This window comes from Lagenorhynchus albirostris, chromosome 18, assembly GCF_949774975.1.
Source record: "Lagenorhynchus albirostris chromosome 18, mLagAlb1.1, whole genome shotgun sequence".
Taxonomy (NCBI): domain Eukaryota; kingdom Metazoa; phylum Chordata; class Mammalia; order Artiodactyla; family Delphinidae; genus Lagenorhynchus; species Lagenorhynchus albirostris.
The window spans coordinates 75,532,340-75,548,419 of NC_083112.1; the positions used below are offsets into that span (position 1 = coordinate 75,532,340).

Genomic DNA, 16,080 nt, shown 5'->3' on the forward strand with positions numbered 1-16,080 from the left:
GAGGACGCTCACACAGTCGGTAGTAGGCATGAATGCACACTTGTGCCAAAAGATTGGATAAAAAAAGGAGGAAGGAGGACTTGCTAACACAGAGTGATGTCAGCTAGCCCCGCTCCAGTCAGTGGCATAAGATGTGGGCTCACATGCAGAATTGTTCCACAAGCCTGTAGGCGGTGAAGTTATTTCAACTGACTCATTGTCAGAACTTTTAAGCCAGTACCTGAACACTAGTGTTTCCTGAATATAGAACACGAAGATTTTCTCGTTGCATTTTGTTCCTTAAAAAAACACAGATAAGAATAATTTACTTTATTAATGTTGAGAAAGAAGGTTGACTTGTCGAGACAAAGTGAGGGAATCTGGAAGAATTCTTCCACTGTGAGAGTGACCGGCAGGGACCATAACACCTGACCAGCCGTCGTTCCTCCGAGACACCTGTGTAGAGTGTGAGGTCAGACGTGAGGCGGCAGGGGGCTGGGGAGCAAGCCAGTGCGCGTGTGCTAGGACACTTGACAGTGCAGCTGGGGACGGTATGACACTGAATCCCACATACATTGGGACTTTGAAAAGGTGCATCAAAATGCAGAAGAGTTCCCATTTCATTACACTAGTTTATTTTCCCTCACTCTTTATCTCCCCAAAGGAGGCCAAAAATACAAGACAGAGAAAAAAAAGAAAGGTATTCATTTGCTGATCATGTTTGCTTATACGTTCCCTATGGAATAGTTAGGAAAGACAGCTTTCTCCAGCTTCTCCAAGATGTAACCTTTCATATACCTGATGCTATAAGGCAAATCACTGACTTCACAGAAATAAAGCTTATTCATGTTTCACTCTTGTGCTAGTCAAACAGCAAATGAAGTTTTTTAAAAAATTATTTATTTCTGACCTAGAAAGGCAGACCCCTCCGTGTCAGAAACAAAGCATTTGTTCGAAACGCGGTGATAGTTACAGGCAGAGTTGTGGCCGCTATCTTCTGGTTGGTTAATGAAGACGAGGATTAACTAGGAGCTGTTTGAAACAACAGCAGGTCGTAACGGGCGGTTCTTGTATGGGCAGCCTGATCTGAAATTGCTGAGTCCAACGTACACTTCCTGTGAAGCCGCCCGTGTTCATCCTTTGGCCGAGTGGTTAGCGTGAGATTAATAGCTATTCTTCTCCAAGGTTTTTAGAAGCGATGCTAGAACATAAAGGGATCGGAGTCATCCTTTGCTGCGTGAATCTGCGTAGAGTGTTAGCTAGAAATTCAATTCTCTTAGCTAAAAATATGATCCTTTAACTGTGGCTCTGATGGGTCTTGGGGATGTTGTGAGAGTGCTTCCTTTCTCCCAGACATTGACCAGAGCCTGTGCAGGAAAGCCTCCGCGTCATCCGTAGCGGCGTTCTAGCCCCATCGTTCCTGCTCTTTTGCGCGTTACAGCAATTCCATCAGCGGTGCTGAACACCGGGATTTCCTTCTGTTTCAGACGAGGAGAGACGTCTTCCCTTCAGTGTTGTGCGTTTGTTTACCAGTCCACGTGTGCTGTTTATTGTTTATGTAGCTGTGGGTTTGGAGTCGGTACGTGAGGCCCTGGAAATCCTGTTATTTCATAAGTAACGCTTCCTCTCATCCTTGGAATTTGTTACAACTATTTATAGGGTTTGTTTTGTTTGCCTTATTTGAGTTAAGCCCTATAACAATTCCATGCAGAAGAAGGAAGGTAGGCAGTGAACGGGAATAACCTCATTTCAGACATGAGGAGGTCGTCTTAGAGCGAGGCGTACTGATCAAAATACAAGGTGCGGCGAATATTTCGTTTCGGTGGGGAGGCCCCTTTGCTGGGACCAGACCCGGGTCTTCTGTGCTGTGTTCTTTCCACTGCACTCGCCTCGATCTGTCTCTTTTAATGTAGCTACCGAAAGCCCCTTTCCTCAGACTACAGAACTTGAAAGGCATGGGTTATGCGTCCCGGCCTGAGCTCCGATCAGAGGCACTGGTAGGTTCGTTTATGACTGAGCTCCGATCAGAGGCACTGGTAGGTTCGTTTATGACTGAGCTCCGATCAGAGGCCCTGGTAGCTTCGTTTATGAGTCTGAGCAGACTGCTTCCTGTAGTTCGTGTCTTTTTTCTGTTTCTGATTCGCCCAGTAGATGGAGGTAAAACAAGCTGGCTGCTTCCCGTTGCTGGCGATTCTGATCGGAATGTTTCTTATGCAAGCGTCAGCCCACTGACCCTTCAGCAGCCGGGGCTTTTGGAGGCTAGGTCCTGACTGCATTTTGCAAAGAAAAGGAGGAGAAGGAGAAAGGGAGAAAAGAAGGAATTGGACTCAAGGGAAGAAGTGTTTGACTCTGTCCAGTGGTTAATGTCAGCTCTAGTGTGAGAGCGGAGACCTAGATGCTCCGGGCGTCCGGAGGAAACAGCAGATGTGGTGACGATTCTCAGGCCAGATGCGAGTCTAGGGGACGCTCGCCTCGTGTTCACCCCTTGGGCAAAGGCAGGTGGAGAGCAGCCCTGCTGAAGCGTGCAGGTTGCCAGCTTTGCTCGCGACCGAGCCCCCACCTCCGTGTCCTCTGCTTGTTCTCACTCCTGAGGTTGCCCACCTTCGACCACGTTGCTGCCTGTCTGTCCTCCACCAGCGAGGAAGTGCATCCTTGGAGGCCGCGGCTGCCCGGTTTGCTGCTGTGTTTCCAGCACAGGTGACGGAAAGATGCAGGCAGACACTGTGCAGGTTTGCAGGGCCAGTAAGTGAGTCTGTGTCAATAAGAAGCCACCAAACCTACGCCTATAGTTTAGATACGAGTATACACAGACATATACGAATTGTTCGAACCTGGAACAACTCACAAAAACCTAACAGTGCTAATATCTGGGGAATGGTTTTGGAATGAGAATCAAATGGAATTTTTAGCTTGTATCTATGTTTAGAAGGTACATGTATCTATGCATTACTCCTGTAATTACAAATGACTTGTAAAATTTGTAGCCACTCCCTAAGTACAATTTAAGTGGAATATTGTGTAGGGTCAACTTAATTATTTTAAGCTTTTATGGAAAAAACGGTAAGTCACACTGACAGTGCTTTCCCTAAAGCAGTTTTGTTTCCAAATAATAATTAACCTATTGCATAATGTACACCCCCGGCCCTTTCTTCTCAAAGCCATCTTCACAGGATTCGAACTGGTCCCCACAAGTTCGGGCGGACTCACTCAGGCCATTACTCCCTTTACGTACTCAGCATCACCGTTTTAACAGAAGGGGGTTTTAATTTAACGAAAAGTGGAGAAAAATCATGAGGCAGTGATGGTTGGAAAAGCATCCTGTTCGGTGGTGGTTTCTTGTTCATGTTGATGAAATGACATATTTTAAAAATATGCTAAAACTATGCTGAATCAGAGCTTTATCCTTATTTCAAGGCAGAATTTAAGTTGCTCAAAAAGAAGTAGAAGGTTCTTGAAATGATTTGAGTGGACTCTGCATGACTGCCTTCCAGGACTGTATTCTGTCTCACCAGAGGTATATTTTTCTTTATGAAACAAAGAGCCTGTGGCGTACTTTGTTTGTGGTGAAAAAAAAAAAATCTACACAGTTTGAAAACAAGTGAAATTAAGCTGCTAGTTATTAACCTTCTACTATTTGGTGTTTTTTAAATTATTCAGATATTTCATTTATTTGAATATATACTTTTTTAATTCAGTCCCACTTTAAAAGGTAACTCTAAAAATAATCCCTCCGGACTGTGTACATTTAATCAAACACTTTCTGCCCTGATTTCCCCCAGCCATAGACCAGCGACCGGCAGGCACTTTGGCTCACGTGAAACATGCGTGTTTTGCCATGTTATGTCATTTATATAAAGGGAAAACTTTTGAAACTAATTCTAAGTGGAAAAATAAATGGTATCATCTGATTTTCACACATTTTATATGAATCAACTGGTTAGAGGATGCTTTCTTCTGTGAAGTTATTTGAATGCTATATTCATTTTAAAGCCATCTGGAGGGTGACGAAGAGAGAAACAAATCTGTTAGAGCCCGTTCATGGGTGCCAGGGGTGCCGTGCAGCCCCCAGCACTCGTAGGGCCCAGGGGGAGCCGGGCTGGGGGATGGCTGACCCCCACTCAGCAAGGCTTTCACAGGGATAGGTTGCCCTGTCGTTCCAGACTTTTCTAGAACTTTGGGGTGAGAGGAGCTTTGCGGACAAGCAGAGTGTCCTGTGTGACACCTGTTGCAGGACAGCGTGGAAGGAGAAATTTCGATGATAACCTGAGAGGGACTTCACGTTTCCTCTAAGGCTGTACGAATGGGGGATGAGACACGGGAAGGCTGCCGGTGACTCGCTCAAGATGGTACAGACAGGAAGTAAGAAACGCAATTAGAACTTGAACTTGACCTCAACGACCCACCTGATATGATTCTTAGTCCTTGTGTGCGTGAGAGAGAAAGGAAGAGAGATCTAAAGGAAGTAACAAAGGGCAGACTCCACATTCAATGAAATATACGTTTCCTGTTTGTGCTTATTCACTAACAGAAACAATGACAGGACTTCCCTGGCGCTACCATTGCAGGGGGCACGGGTTCGATCCCCGATCAGGGAACTAAGATCCCACATGCCAAGTGGCGTGGCCAAAACCATAAATTAATTAATTAAAAAACAATTACAATAATTATTTTCTTCATCATCATCCTTTAATATAATTTTCATTCCTTATATCTTCTCATGTAAGGCATGGCCTAGATTCCGCTGCATGTCTCTCTAAAATATACGGCCTTGGAAGAATTCACTCTGACAGTACCAAGAATTGCAAGATTAACGTAACGTTAAATAAAATCATTGGATGAAGGAGTGATTATTTCATTAACCCCAAATAGTCCAGTAGAGAAAAGATGATAAAAGAAAGAGCGAGAAACTGTTAAAAGTTTTAAACATGCTCCACTTTCTGTACATCTTTGAAGACGAGACCATTGTATAAGGGCCCTTGGCTCTCATTAGGACAATAAATTAATGGCTTATAGCCTTTGTTTTATTACTCGAGGGGCACTTCATAAATCAACCGTAAGTTCAAGCTAGAAAATAGCCTATAAAATTACTCTTTCTCTCATATTCCTCCTCTTTCTCTGGCATTATTAATGTTGAAAATAATAAAAATTAGGGATCTAAGAGTATCTCTTGGTACTATGTGCATTGTGACTGGGAAGTACTATATATATGCACGTATATGTGTTTCCTTTTTTCTCGTGTACTAAACACGTACGTATACACATATATATGAATATAATTTTGTTATAGTGTTCAATCTTTATAAGAAACTTGAAAATTAGAGACGAAAATATAGATCACCCACAACTGAACTACCTAAAGGTAATTACTCCAAACCCTTGGTGCGTATCACTCAGTATTTAAAAATAACATTACAGATGTTTGGTTCTTGGACAGTGTGTCTCCCTTTTCACTCTGAACTTTATTGAGGACAAATATTACATCTCTTTTTTTCTTATGTATTTTCACACACACGTGTGTGTGTGTGTGTGTGTGTGTGTCACGATCACGTCTCCTGGGGTCTGGATCATAGTAGACAACCAGCGTTTGTTGAATGAATGAACGAACGAATCTCCTACCTGTTATCACGTTTCTTTTGGGAACGGAAGTATCCACAATCGAGTCTGGCTGATACGTGTGATAGTCCCTTTTTTAAAGTCATTTTATGTTTTCCCTCTCAGCCTCATTAAGCAAAAGGCTCAGTGTAATATCTGGCGCTCAGCCGTTGCTAAGTGAGAACAGGGTATGCCTATGGCTAATGCCATTTCCAGGTCTTAGGAATCAATCTACTTTCTTGTAACTCCAGGTCAACAGCCTTACTGAGCATCGTTTGTGTCCTGAAATTACACAGGCGGTTGTGATGCAATGTTAAGGAGGAATGGCCTGTCCCCCTCACAGGGGTCTTACAGTCTAGTCTGGAGGGGGATGGGAGGTCTGTACCGTGGGCAGTGAACGAATAAATAATTACAGGTTAGGGTCCTGTAACTCCTCACTGATAGGGAACCAAGGTGGACACTGTGATGGTGAATCCCAGGGTCCCTAGCTCAGGTGGGCGGCCATCATAACAGGCATCTCCACAGCCACCACGTTCAGGCTGAGACCTGAGGGCTGGCAAGGAGCCAGTCACGTGATGGGGCAGGAAGCAGGGTGGGGTGGGAGCCCTCTGTGCTGTCCCAAGGGGAGGGCAGCCCAAGAGAAGAACGCAGATGGGAGCAGGACGGTGGAGCCCCGAACACCCACCAGTGACAAGGGGAGAGGCCACACCGTGGGGCAGAGTTTCTCAGCCTTTGTTATTTCACTGTCGCTCCCCTCCATGGAAAAAAATGAATGAGGGGATGGGACTGGGGGACAAAATCTTAGCTGTTACCGTAGTTTGTGGCCCTTCAAGGATCAATCTTCCTGGACAAGCTTGGCTCTTGACAACTACTGAAAGAATGGTGGTCCTGCCTACACCTCATCCAGGTCCATCTCTTCTGCATCAGTCTAGTGTTCCCCACTCCAGATTGAGGTGGTCATCCAATAAGCCCTTATTAAGCATCTGTTGTATGCCACCAATCTTGTCATAGCTAAGGGGGGTTTTGCCCATCAGAAGCCAACGTCACCCTCTGAGGCAGAATCCACCTTGCTGAGAATGGACGCTTAGAGGGACACAGGGGCCAGAACCAGGGGGACTTGTATGAGCAAAGCACAGTGTTCTACTTCAAGTTCAACGTGAAGCCACTGATGAGCTTTAAGGAGGGTGTTAACATGATCTGATTTAGGCTTTAAATATGAAAAAACGTATGAAGCAAGACTAGAGCTGGGAAGCCAGGCAGTGAACTTAAGGTCGTGACCTACGTGAGACAGAGCAGAGGTAGACGGATAGAGAGGGTAGCTGAGGCAGAGAAGGGACGGAACCTCACAGGGACCTTCAGACAACAGTCTTATCACATTTAACTGACTCAAAGAGTGAACTCTCCTTTAAAACCGGCACATTAGTTTAGGTCAGGAATGGGCTCCAGCTCTTCTGTGCAGGTGTGAATTTGCTGCACAAAGTATGTCTGGCGCTCCAAAAGACGGAAAAGACCATATGATATTGCTTATATGTGGAATCTAAAAAGAAAAAGAAAAGAAAAGGTACAAATGAACTTATTTACAAAACAGAGATAGAGTCACAGATGTAGAAAACCAACTTATGGCTACCAGGGGGGCAAGGGAGGGGGAGGGATAAACTGGGAGACTGGGACTGACATATGCACACTACTATATATAAAAGAGATAACTAATAAGGACCTGCTGTAGAGCACAGGGAACTCTACTCAATACTCTGTAATGGCCTGTACGGGAAAAGAATCTAAAAAAAGTGGATGTATGTATATGTCTAACTGATTCAGTTTGCTGTACACCTGAAACTAACGCAGCATTGTAAATCAACTCGACTCCAATAAAAGTTATAGAAAAAGGTGGAAAGGACCTGGCCCTGCTGGAGTTGAAAGCAGAAGACAGTTCATGAAAGTAAACATAGATGAGTCTCAAAGCAAGCGTGATCACACCACAGAACATTAGGAAAGCTCGGTAATGTTTCAAAAATCTAAAACTCTACAGATACTCTTAGAGAAGATGATGAGGATGAAGGGCTATGAGGGTTCACATTTTTAGAAGTAAAGCCAACATCCAGGTACATAAACGGCAGTAACGTTTCTGTTGCTGGCGGTGGCCATGCTCCGAGTTTGTGTCTGTACCCACCTCGGTGAGCACAATGGCTCCGATTGTGTTTATGCTGCTGTTAATCATTTATAACATCACATTCCACAGGGCAGGTGAATATTATTGACATCATTGAGCCCATTTTGTTAAAAAGACAGAGACTAAAGGTGCTCCCTAAATGAATCCATTAACTTACCCAGTGCACTTTCCTCTGTGGTTTTGGAGCTAATCAGCCTCGTCTGGGATTGGCACTGGTTTGGTTTGCACAACGTGTCGCTATGGGGTGAAGAGATTTGTTTTTTCTGTGAAGCACTCTTGACCATACTGGTACGATTTCCATAATGAAATAATACACAGGATCACATAGTGCGTAGTTCACTCGTAAGCACAAAATAGTAGTTTTCATTCATCACTGCTTGCTGTACAGGTCATACTGTTCTAGGTGAGAGTCATTAATTTTTCTTAACCTGTAATTATATGTAATTCGAGCCAAACCACTTTCTTCAAATACCAGAAGATACAGTACTCTTTTAGATGTGTGTAGCTATAATTATCTTTTCTGCATTGAAGTTAAACTTCAAGAATAGTCTATTTATAACAAAGAGAAAAGAACTTGTATTTTAGTACAAATGTATCCTTTGAGGATGTTTAAAAGTACAGTCAGAGCCAGACTGAACATTAGAATATTTATATTTAGTAGTTTTTCAAAGCCAGCATGAAAATGTAAAATCCTGTAGTATTATTAATAAATATAAATATGCAAAATAGTGGTCTTCTGTAGAAACTTAAGGAATCAAAGAAGCAAACGGGGGAAATATGTGAATTCAGCCTGAAAAAGATGGCTTTTAGTTAAATGGTTGTTTTACTGAGCTTCCTCAAAGGATAAAGCAGATTCTATCCATCCTTGTGGTCCTAGAGCCTGGCACAGTGCCTGGTATTAGGAAGGCCCTAGGCACATGTTTGATTTGTGACTGGAGGGATGGAGGGGTAGATAGATAGAAGGATGGAGGGGTGGATGGAAGAATGGAGGAATTAAGGGAGGGGTGGAAGGATGGATGGAGGAATTAAGGGAGGGGTGGAAGGATGGAAGGATGGAGGGAGGAATAGAAGGATGGATGGAGGGATGGAAGGATGGATGGAGGGATTTAGGGACAGAAGGGTAGATGGATGGAAGGATGGAGGGATGGAAGTATGGATGGAGGGATGGGTGGAAGGATGGAGGGATGGAGGGATGGATGAAGGGATTGATGGAAGGATGGAGGGGTGGATAGAGGGATGGGTGGAAGGATGGAGGGATGGAAGGATGAATGGAGGGACGGGTAGAAGGATGGAGGGATGGGGAGATGGATGGAGGGACAGATGGGTGGATGGACGAATGGTGAGTGAATAGATGGATAAGACAGACAGATGGTAGGATAGGTGGGTGAATAAATGTGAGGCAGGAAAACCAGGAAAAGATATGAGATACAATGCACCTAGGTACTACATGAAAATGATAGCTAACCAGGAATGTGTGAAGGACTGTCCATAGCATGCCTGTGGGAATGCTGGGGTTTGGGAGGCTGCTTCTGTTTGAAAGAGATTACCTGGTACAGAAAGGAGAAAGATGTGTGTTTTAAAGGAACACAGTGACATTCTCAGATCAGCAGGAAGAAAAACAAACCTGATGGGAGAGAGACACAGACATCAAAACACATAAAAAAGTGTGTTGTTCTCATGATTGCCAATAAAACTATTTTAAAAACTGAACAGATTGACATTGGTAGCGCACTTTAAGAGATAGATACCAGGGCATTTTTTGAAATTCTAATATTACAGTAAAAGAAGTTGACTACTTTTAATCTAGCTATGATATATCTTGTCTTTAAATGGGAAGTATTTGTTTGAACAATGCTTAATGTTTTTAGAGCAAAGGAGATTAAAATTTTTAAGCATAATCTTTTGTCTGTAATACGAGCATAAAGCATTTTGCAGCAAAGATATAAGCATCCACAATAAACTATTTCTCATTAAAATATAATCTGGTAATTATATGTGGTAGTTATTAATAAAAAACCTTCCAATAATATGACATACGAGACATACGAGATAGCATCTAACATAACAATGGCAGCAGCGGTGACACCATTCAGTAAGAACCCTGTGCTCAGATGCTGTAGGCCCTTGATATTGTCTGCGCAAGCCTTGAATTGGTTTCTGCTCTCAGGGAGTATGTGGGAAGTTAGAATAAGAGTCAATAGCATCTCTTTTAGAGGAGTGAAATGTGTTAGATCTTCAGAGATTAATAAAGATCATATTATGGAGGGCTTTGAATACTAAACCCTGAAGTATGCATTTTAGCTTAGAGGCAACATAAAACCACGGAAGGTTTCTGGAATATTAATGAACTGGAGGCAGTGGGCAAGGTGAGTCCAAGAGGAGGTAAAGAATTAGAGGAGGAAATAGGTCCTAGAATTTGGTTTGCAATTACACCAGAATGTGATGGTACCAGAAATATGAAACTTAACATCTTTGTTTCTTGAACTGCATGAGATGCATTTTTATAAAATGAATGAATTCCTATAGTTTAAACAGATATAATTTTTTAAAGATTCATTTATTTGAAGTAAATTAAATTTTAAATATCTGAGTTCATGTTGTAGCTCATGTCCCTGAAAACCACTTTCTTTGAAATTCTGCTTTTTCCATTTTGTCATTCCATCTACTTTCCTTCACCCAATATGTCTAAATTATGACCTTTATATTTTTCCAACATTATTCTAGTCCACAAATACTTCACAGTCAAGTTGAACATTCAGACAGGTATACCAATAATGACAAAACCGGGAATTCAGTGGTATTCTAGAGATATCTTCAAGGTACATTAGTGACATAGACACACTACTGTAATGAATTCATTGTTATAAAGTATACACTAGACTGAGAGTTCATGAAGCCATCTGGGTTTTGAAGGATGAACAGGGGCTTTTCAAGTAGATGATTCAAAGAGAGATGAAGACAAATAAACAGTAGACGTTAAGCCAGAGGAAAAAAACAAGTTCCCCTTTTGGAATGGTAAGAACTATGATATAGTTTGAGAATAGATAAACTTGGATGCATTGAAAAAGGATCTTACTACAGAAAGTCTAACAAACATTTCTAAAGAGTTTGAGCAATATCCTGAAAATCATGACCTGCTATTAAATAATTTTTTTTTTTTTTTTTTTTTTTTTTTTTTTTTGCGGTACGCGGGCCTCTCACTGTTGTGGCCTCTCCCGTTGCGGAGCACAGGCTCCGCATGCGCAGGCTCAGCGGCCATGGCTCACGGGCCCAGCCGCTCTGCGGCATGTGGGATCCTCCCGGACCGGGGCGTGAACCCGCGTCCCCTGCATCGGCAGGCGGACTCTAAACCACTGCCCCACCAGGGAAGGCCCTATTAAATAATTTTAAGCATGAAAGTAACATAGCGAGATTGATGTTTAGAAAGATCACTCTGGAGATAGTTCTGCCAGTGGTCTGCCAATCAGTGAGGGGTGGTCAGATGGGGGATGTCCCTAAAAAGGTGAGGCCAGTGCTGTGCGCATCCTGCCATGGAAACGGGAAGTATGGGTCCCTTTACGCTCCCAAGAAGGGCAGCCCTCCTCTGCGTCTGCCTCTCTGTGATTGAAAGCAGTAATCAGGGATGATGGTGAAGGGACGGAGCGCCAGGGGAGGAACCTCACAGGTGCCTCCACATCTCTCTCTACTGCAGCGTCCCGTCCGCCTACACTCCATGGCAACCGCCCATCCGGCCCTTGTCTGTCCTCCTACAGCCTACACCTCTAAAACAATCCCTGGAAACTGTAGCGGTAATCGAAACTTTCGAAGTCATCGATGACAATTGTGTTTGATCTTTTAAAATCTGTCACTTCAAAGAAGAAAAAAACAAAAAACCTAATGGTTTTCTAATAAAAATAGCGAAGACTCTAATTCACAGGTGGTTTACTTTTACAGGAGTCAGAATGACATTACCATTTTCATCTCACATAGGAGATGACGCATCTGGGAGTTGCGCTCTGCATCTAGGGAACACAAGCAGAGGACTCAGGAGGAGGACGTGTCAACCTCTCCTTTTCTCTGGTTGTGAGAGCATCTTTTTATAAGAGAATGCAGCCAAAATCAAGAATGTAGGTGATCTGAACATTTGGTCTCATTCAGATGAATCTTAATTTGTTGGATTTGATATAGCATACTAAGGCACTGATTACAGAGAAACTGTACATGAATTCATCACGGAGACAAAATTAAAATGGCCAACACTTTTCTCCTAGTCAGTGTCATTAATAGACAGTGTAAATCCTTGAAAATGTTGGGATCTTGTCTGGGTTTTTCCTGATGAAGATAGATTCCTAGATTTATGTCCCACTAATCCACAGTATCAGTGAGAGCAGAGGCCATAAGGACTAAAATGTATTATTCAGAACGGTTTCTGAGGAAGGAATCTGAAATACTACTAAATAGCTAATTTCATTCTTTAAGGAGAAAGAAATATTTACCAAAAGACCAGCACAGCCAAACAAATGCTAAAATTTCTAGCGAGCATCTCCAGATATAGGCGACATAAGTCATGTGGTAAGCAATAAAAATAAAGAATGAATGAATCTACCTATTGGATAACTGTAAAGTAAACCCAAATAGCTAAATAAATTTTTTTTTTAAATCATCTGAATGCGATGGCAGTACAATACCCAGCCATTTGCACAAAGTCTTCAGCTGTGTCTTAGCAGGACACTTGCAGTGTGGATTCAGACTCCCTTCCGCCCCCGCTCCCACTGGATCAGAAACCCAGAAGCCCTCCTTACTCACAAAGCCCTTGGTTTTACCTGCGCAGGGAGAATTTCCATGAGTGTAACCACATCAGAATCTCACCAGGAGCTTGGGAGTGGCCCCGTCCTCTGGCTCCCACCTTCCCTGTGTCTGCCTGTCTAGCATCCCACCTTCCCTCATACGTGTCCTGTGACTCACATTCCCATCCTCTCCTCATTTTCCCAAACCGTGGATCCCAGCAACACCTCCTTTTTTTGCTGCCTCCGAGTCTGGCCTGACAGGCAGATCTGCCATGTGAAACACTCAGACCACTTCTTAACTACCCACTATTGAGTCCTGTGAAATTCCTAATCATTGCGAGAAAATCCATTTCATCCATGTTTACTCCCCTTCAAGTTTAGCTTTCCTATGTGACCTGAAAACTGCCTATTTCCTGAAAATACTCTACTACGAGGTTTCACTTTTTCTCATCTTCCTTGTCTTGGTGGAGAAGAGCAGTGCAGCTGAATCATTGCCCCCGACGTTCTATCTTATGCGTTTTTTCTTTTATTCCCTCCATGGTTTATCCTATCACCTACTGAGTTCCAGGACTTATTTCCAGCTTGATGAATGACTTCCGGGCCTGGCTTACGTGTTCGTCGTCCATCATACCTTCTTTTCATCCTTGAGGACATTATCATCTGTCTCGGTGACTCATCTTATCCTAAGACCTCAGAATTCCTTGTCTTCTGTTTCTAATCTGAATCCACCTTCCCCACAACCCCACCACTTGTGAAGTGCAAGAATACATATTCTTCAGGAGATGTAAATATACATGTGCAATGGCAAATACCTAATGCAGGACAGTAAGTGAAACAAAGAGTCATTCACAGTGTGCTGTGGGAACACAAATGAAGGTCACCCAGACCCTACTGGACGTGGAGAAAAGGATATCAAAAATCCACTCCTGGGGGCTTCCCTGGTGGCGCAGTGGTTGAGAGTCCGCCTGCCGATGCAGGGGACACGGGTTCGTGCCCCGGTCCGGGAAGATCCCACATGCCGCGGAGTGGCTGGGCCCGTGAGCCATGGCCGCTGAGCCTGTGCGTCCGGAGCCTGTGCTCCGCAACGGGAGAGGCCACGACAGTGAGAGGCCCGCGTAACGCAAAAAAAAAAAAAAAAAAAAAATCCACTCCTGGAGGTGGGGTAAAAGGTAAATAGAAGTTGGCCAACAGACAAGCAGCAGTTGTAGAATCTTCCAAACCCAAAGAATTGATTTCATTATACTGTCCTGCTCACAGCCAAGCCCAGCAACCCATTTCTCCGGCCAGTTTTAAGCAGGAACTTTATAAATTTTTAATACAGTTTCCAAAATTATTTTCATAAAAGTTAGACGGGATCCTCTTTAAATCTTTTAGTGTATACCCAGTGTTCACAGGAAAATGTCTGTTCTTCACTATGTGGCCACTGGTTACATGTGTAGCCCCTTCCCTCATCACACTGCACAGGGCTGCACCTCGAGATGGTTTGTCGTCTTCTGTTCCTTGCCTAGTTTTTCTGTCCCACATTCATCTCTTCCCATCATCCCTGGAAAATTTTTATATCCCCAAATCTAGCACAATTCTCAAGATAAACCTACTTTGATTTTTGGAACGGCTGTTAGAAATGTCACTAGATGATCTTATTTGCAAAGCAGAAATAGAGACACAGACGTAGAGAACAAATGTATGCATACCAAGGGGAAAAGGGTTGTTGGTGGGATGAATTGGGAGATTGGGATTGATACATATACACTACTGATACTCTGTAGAAAATAGATAACTAATGAGAACCTACTGTATAGCACAGGGAACTCTACTGACTGCTCTTTGGTGACCTAAATGGGAAGGAAAACCAAAAAAGAGGGGATATATGTATACGTATAGCTGATTCACTTTGCTGTACAGTAGAAACTAACACAACATTGTAAAGCAACCATACTCCAATAAAAATTTTAAAAATAAAATAAAATAAAAGTTGATTAAAAAAAAAAAAAGAACAGGGTAAGGAGTAAAAATAAACCAAAATCCAATCCAAGACCAAAAAAAAAAAAGTCGCTAGAAGAGATCTTAGTCATCCCATGCAGCTGTCTTCCTGCCCGGGGTCTCCACTGAATGAAGGGAGTAGAACTAGAATCCAGCTCTTCCACCACCATCCGGAGGTCTTGTCCCCATGGTGTGCTCCCTTCATACGTTAGTTCTCCCAGAGTGGTCATTACTGCTTCTCCCCGTTCTGTAGTATCGCTGCCTCTAACTCTCTGGGAGTTTCATTTCGGAACCCAAGTTTGCGTGAATTTTGCTTCGGGGATTGAGTTTCCTGCAGCGAGTTACATACCACAGTCGACAATGAACAGAAAGATGACACGCTCCCTCCTTCCCAAAGCCTGCCTCACAGATTTGCTCTGTGGTGCTCACAGACAGTACCAACTGTTCTTCCTGTTGACTGCCAAAATCATTCAGCAGTTGGGAAGAAAAAAAAAAACTCTATGAATTATGGAAAATCACTAGGGAGAGAGAATGGCACTACAATGGGGGGAAAAAGTGACAATTCTCTGTGGCCACCCATTCAAGTACCCGCCTTGAATCTCAACCAATTTAAAGAAAACTAAATGAAGAAGGACATCTAGTCAACCAGGGGCCTCTGAAACAGGAGAGCGGTTGAGGGCTTGTCCTGTCCATCCAAGTGGCTAGCCCGACTGCCATAATGCAAGATTTGAGTCTCAATCTCTTGCAAAACCGCGTGCTTCATCAAGACGACAAATCTTGGCTAAGGGGAGAGCTACGTAAGATGGGAAGTGACAAAAGACGTTCGGAGTAAACTCCGTTTCCATGTGAAAAGCTTCATAAGCTACCTCTGGCCAAGCGCTCTAATGGCAAGTCTGACCTGTCAGCCTTTTTGGTACCTAATGGTGTGTATAAATGCACCAGCTTCGGGTGCCCCTTTGACATCTGACACAGGCTGCGGGGGTAAGTGGTGGTGTCAGCATTTTAGTGTCCGCAGCCCATGCTTGGGAGCACACGTGTTGGTCTCTCATCTTCACGGTGTTTGTCTCAAGTGCTAAGAAGACGACTATGAACGTATCACAAGGTTTGCCTGAGCTGTATTTTTTCCGTATCTAACAGGACGTCACCTCTGTGTGTCCACAGCTCTTCATGTTAGTATTTCCCAGGCTCTTCTGCAGTTATTTACGTCTGAGCATTTCCACTGTGAGCGTTTCCATTGTGAAGGGCATTCCTCACACCTACCACAGCCCTGTGAATTCTTAGAAAATAAGCACAACACACCAGAAAATTATTTTGAAGACGCGTGGCTATGGCTTATTGTTATGTGTTTTTCAGAACTTTCTTTGACAGTGTTTCTCATCAATAGTGGAACATTTGGACTGGCTTGCACACCACCAGGGCTTTTACTAGAAGCTGATTCGGTAACATGCTGAAATTCCTTTCTTAAAATTCTAGACACGAATGTTCATTGTATAGCTACTGTTTAGGCAGGCGTCTAGAAGATTATTGCTCAGAGATGACGACGTGAAGACTTTTTACTTTTGTGCTGCGGTTCTATCACTGCAGTTGTATAAA

At 43.3% G+C, this 16,080-nt stretch overlaps 1 protein-coding gene across 1 annotated transcript in view; it reads left to right on the forward strand.

Moving 5' to 3' along the window:
• Positions 1-16,080, forward strand: part of MYO16 (myosin XVI) — a 427,643-nt gene that overhangs the window by 338,343 nt on the left and 73,220 nt on the right. The gene's annotated exons all lie outside the window — the stretch shown is intronic.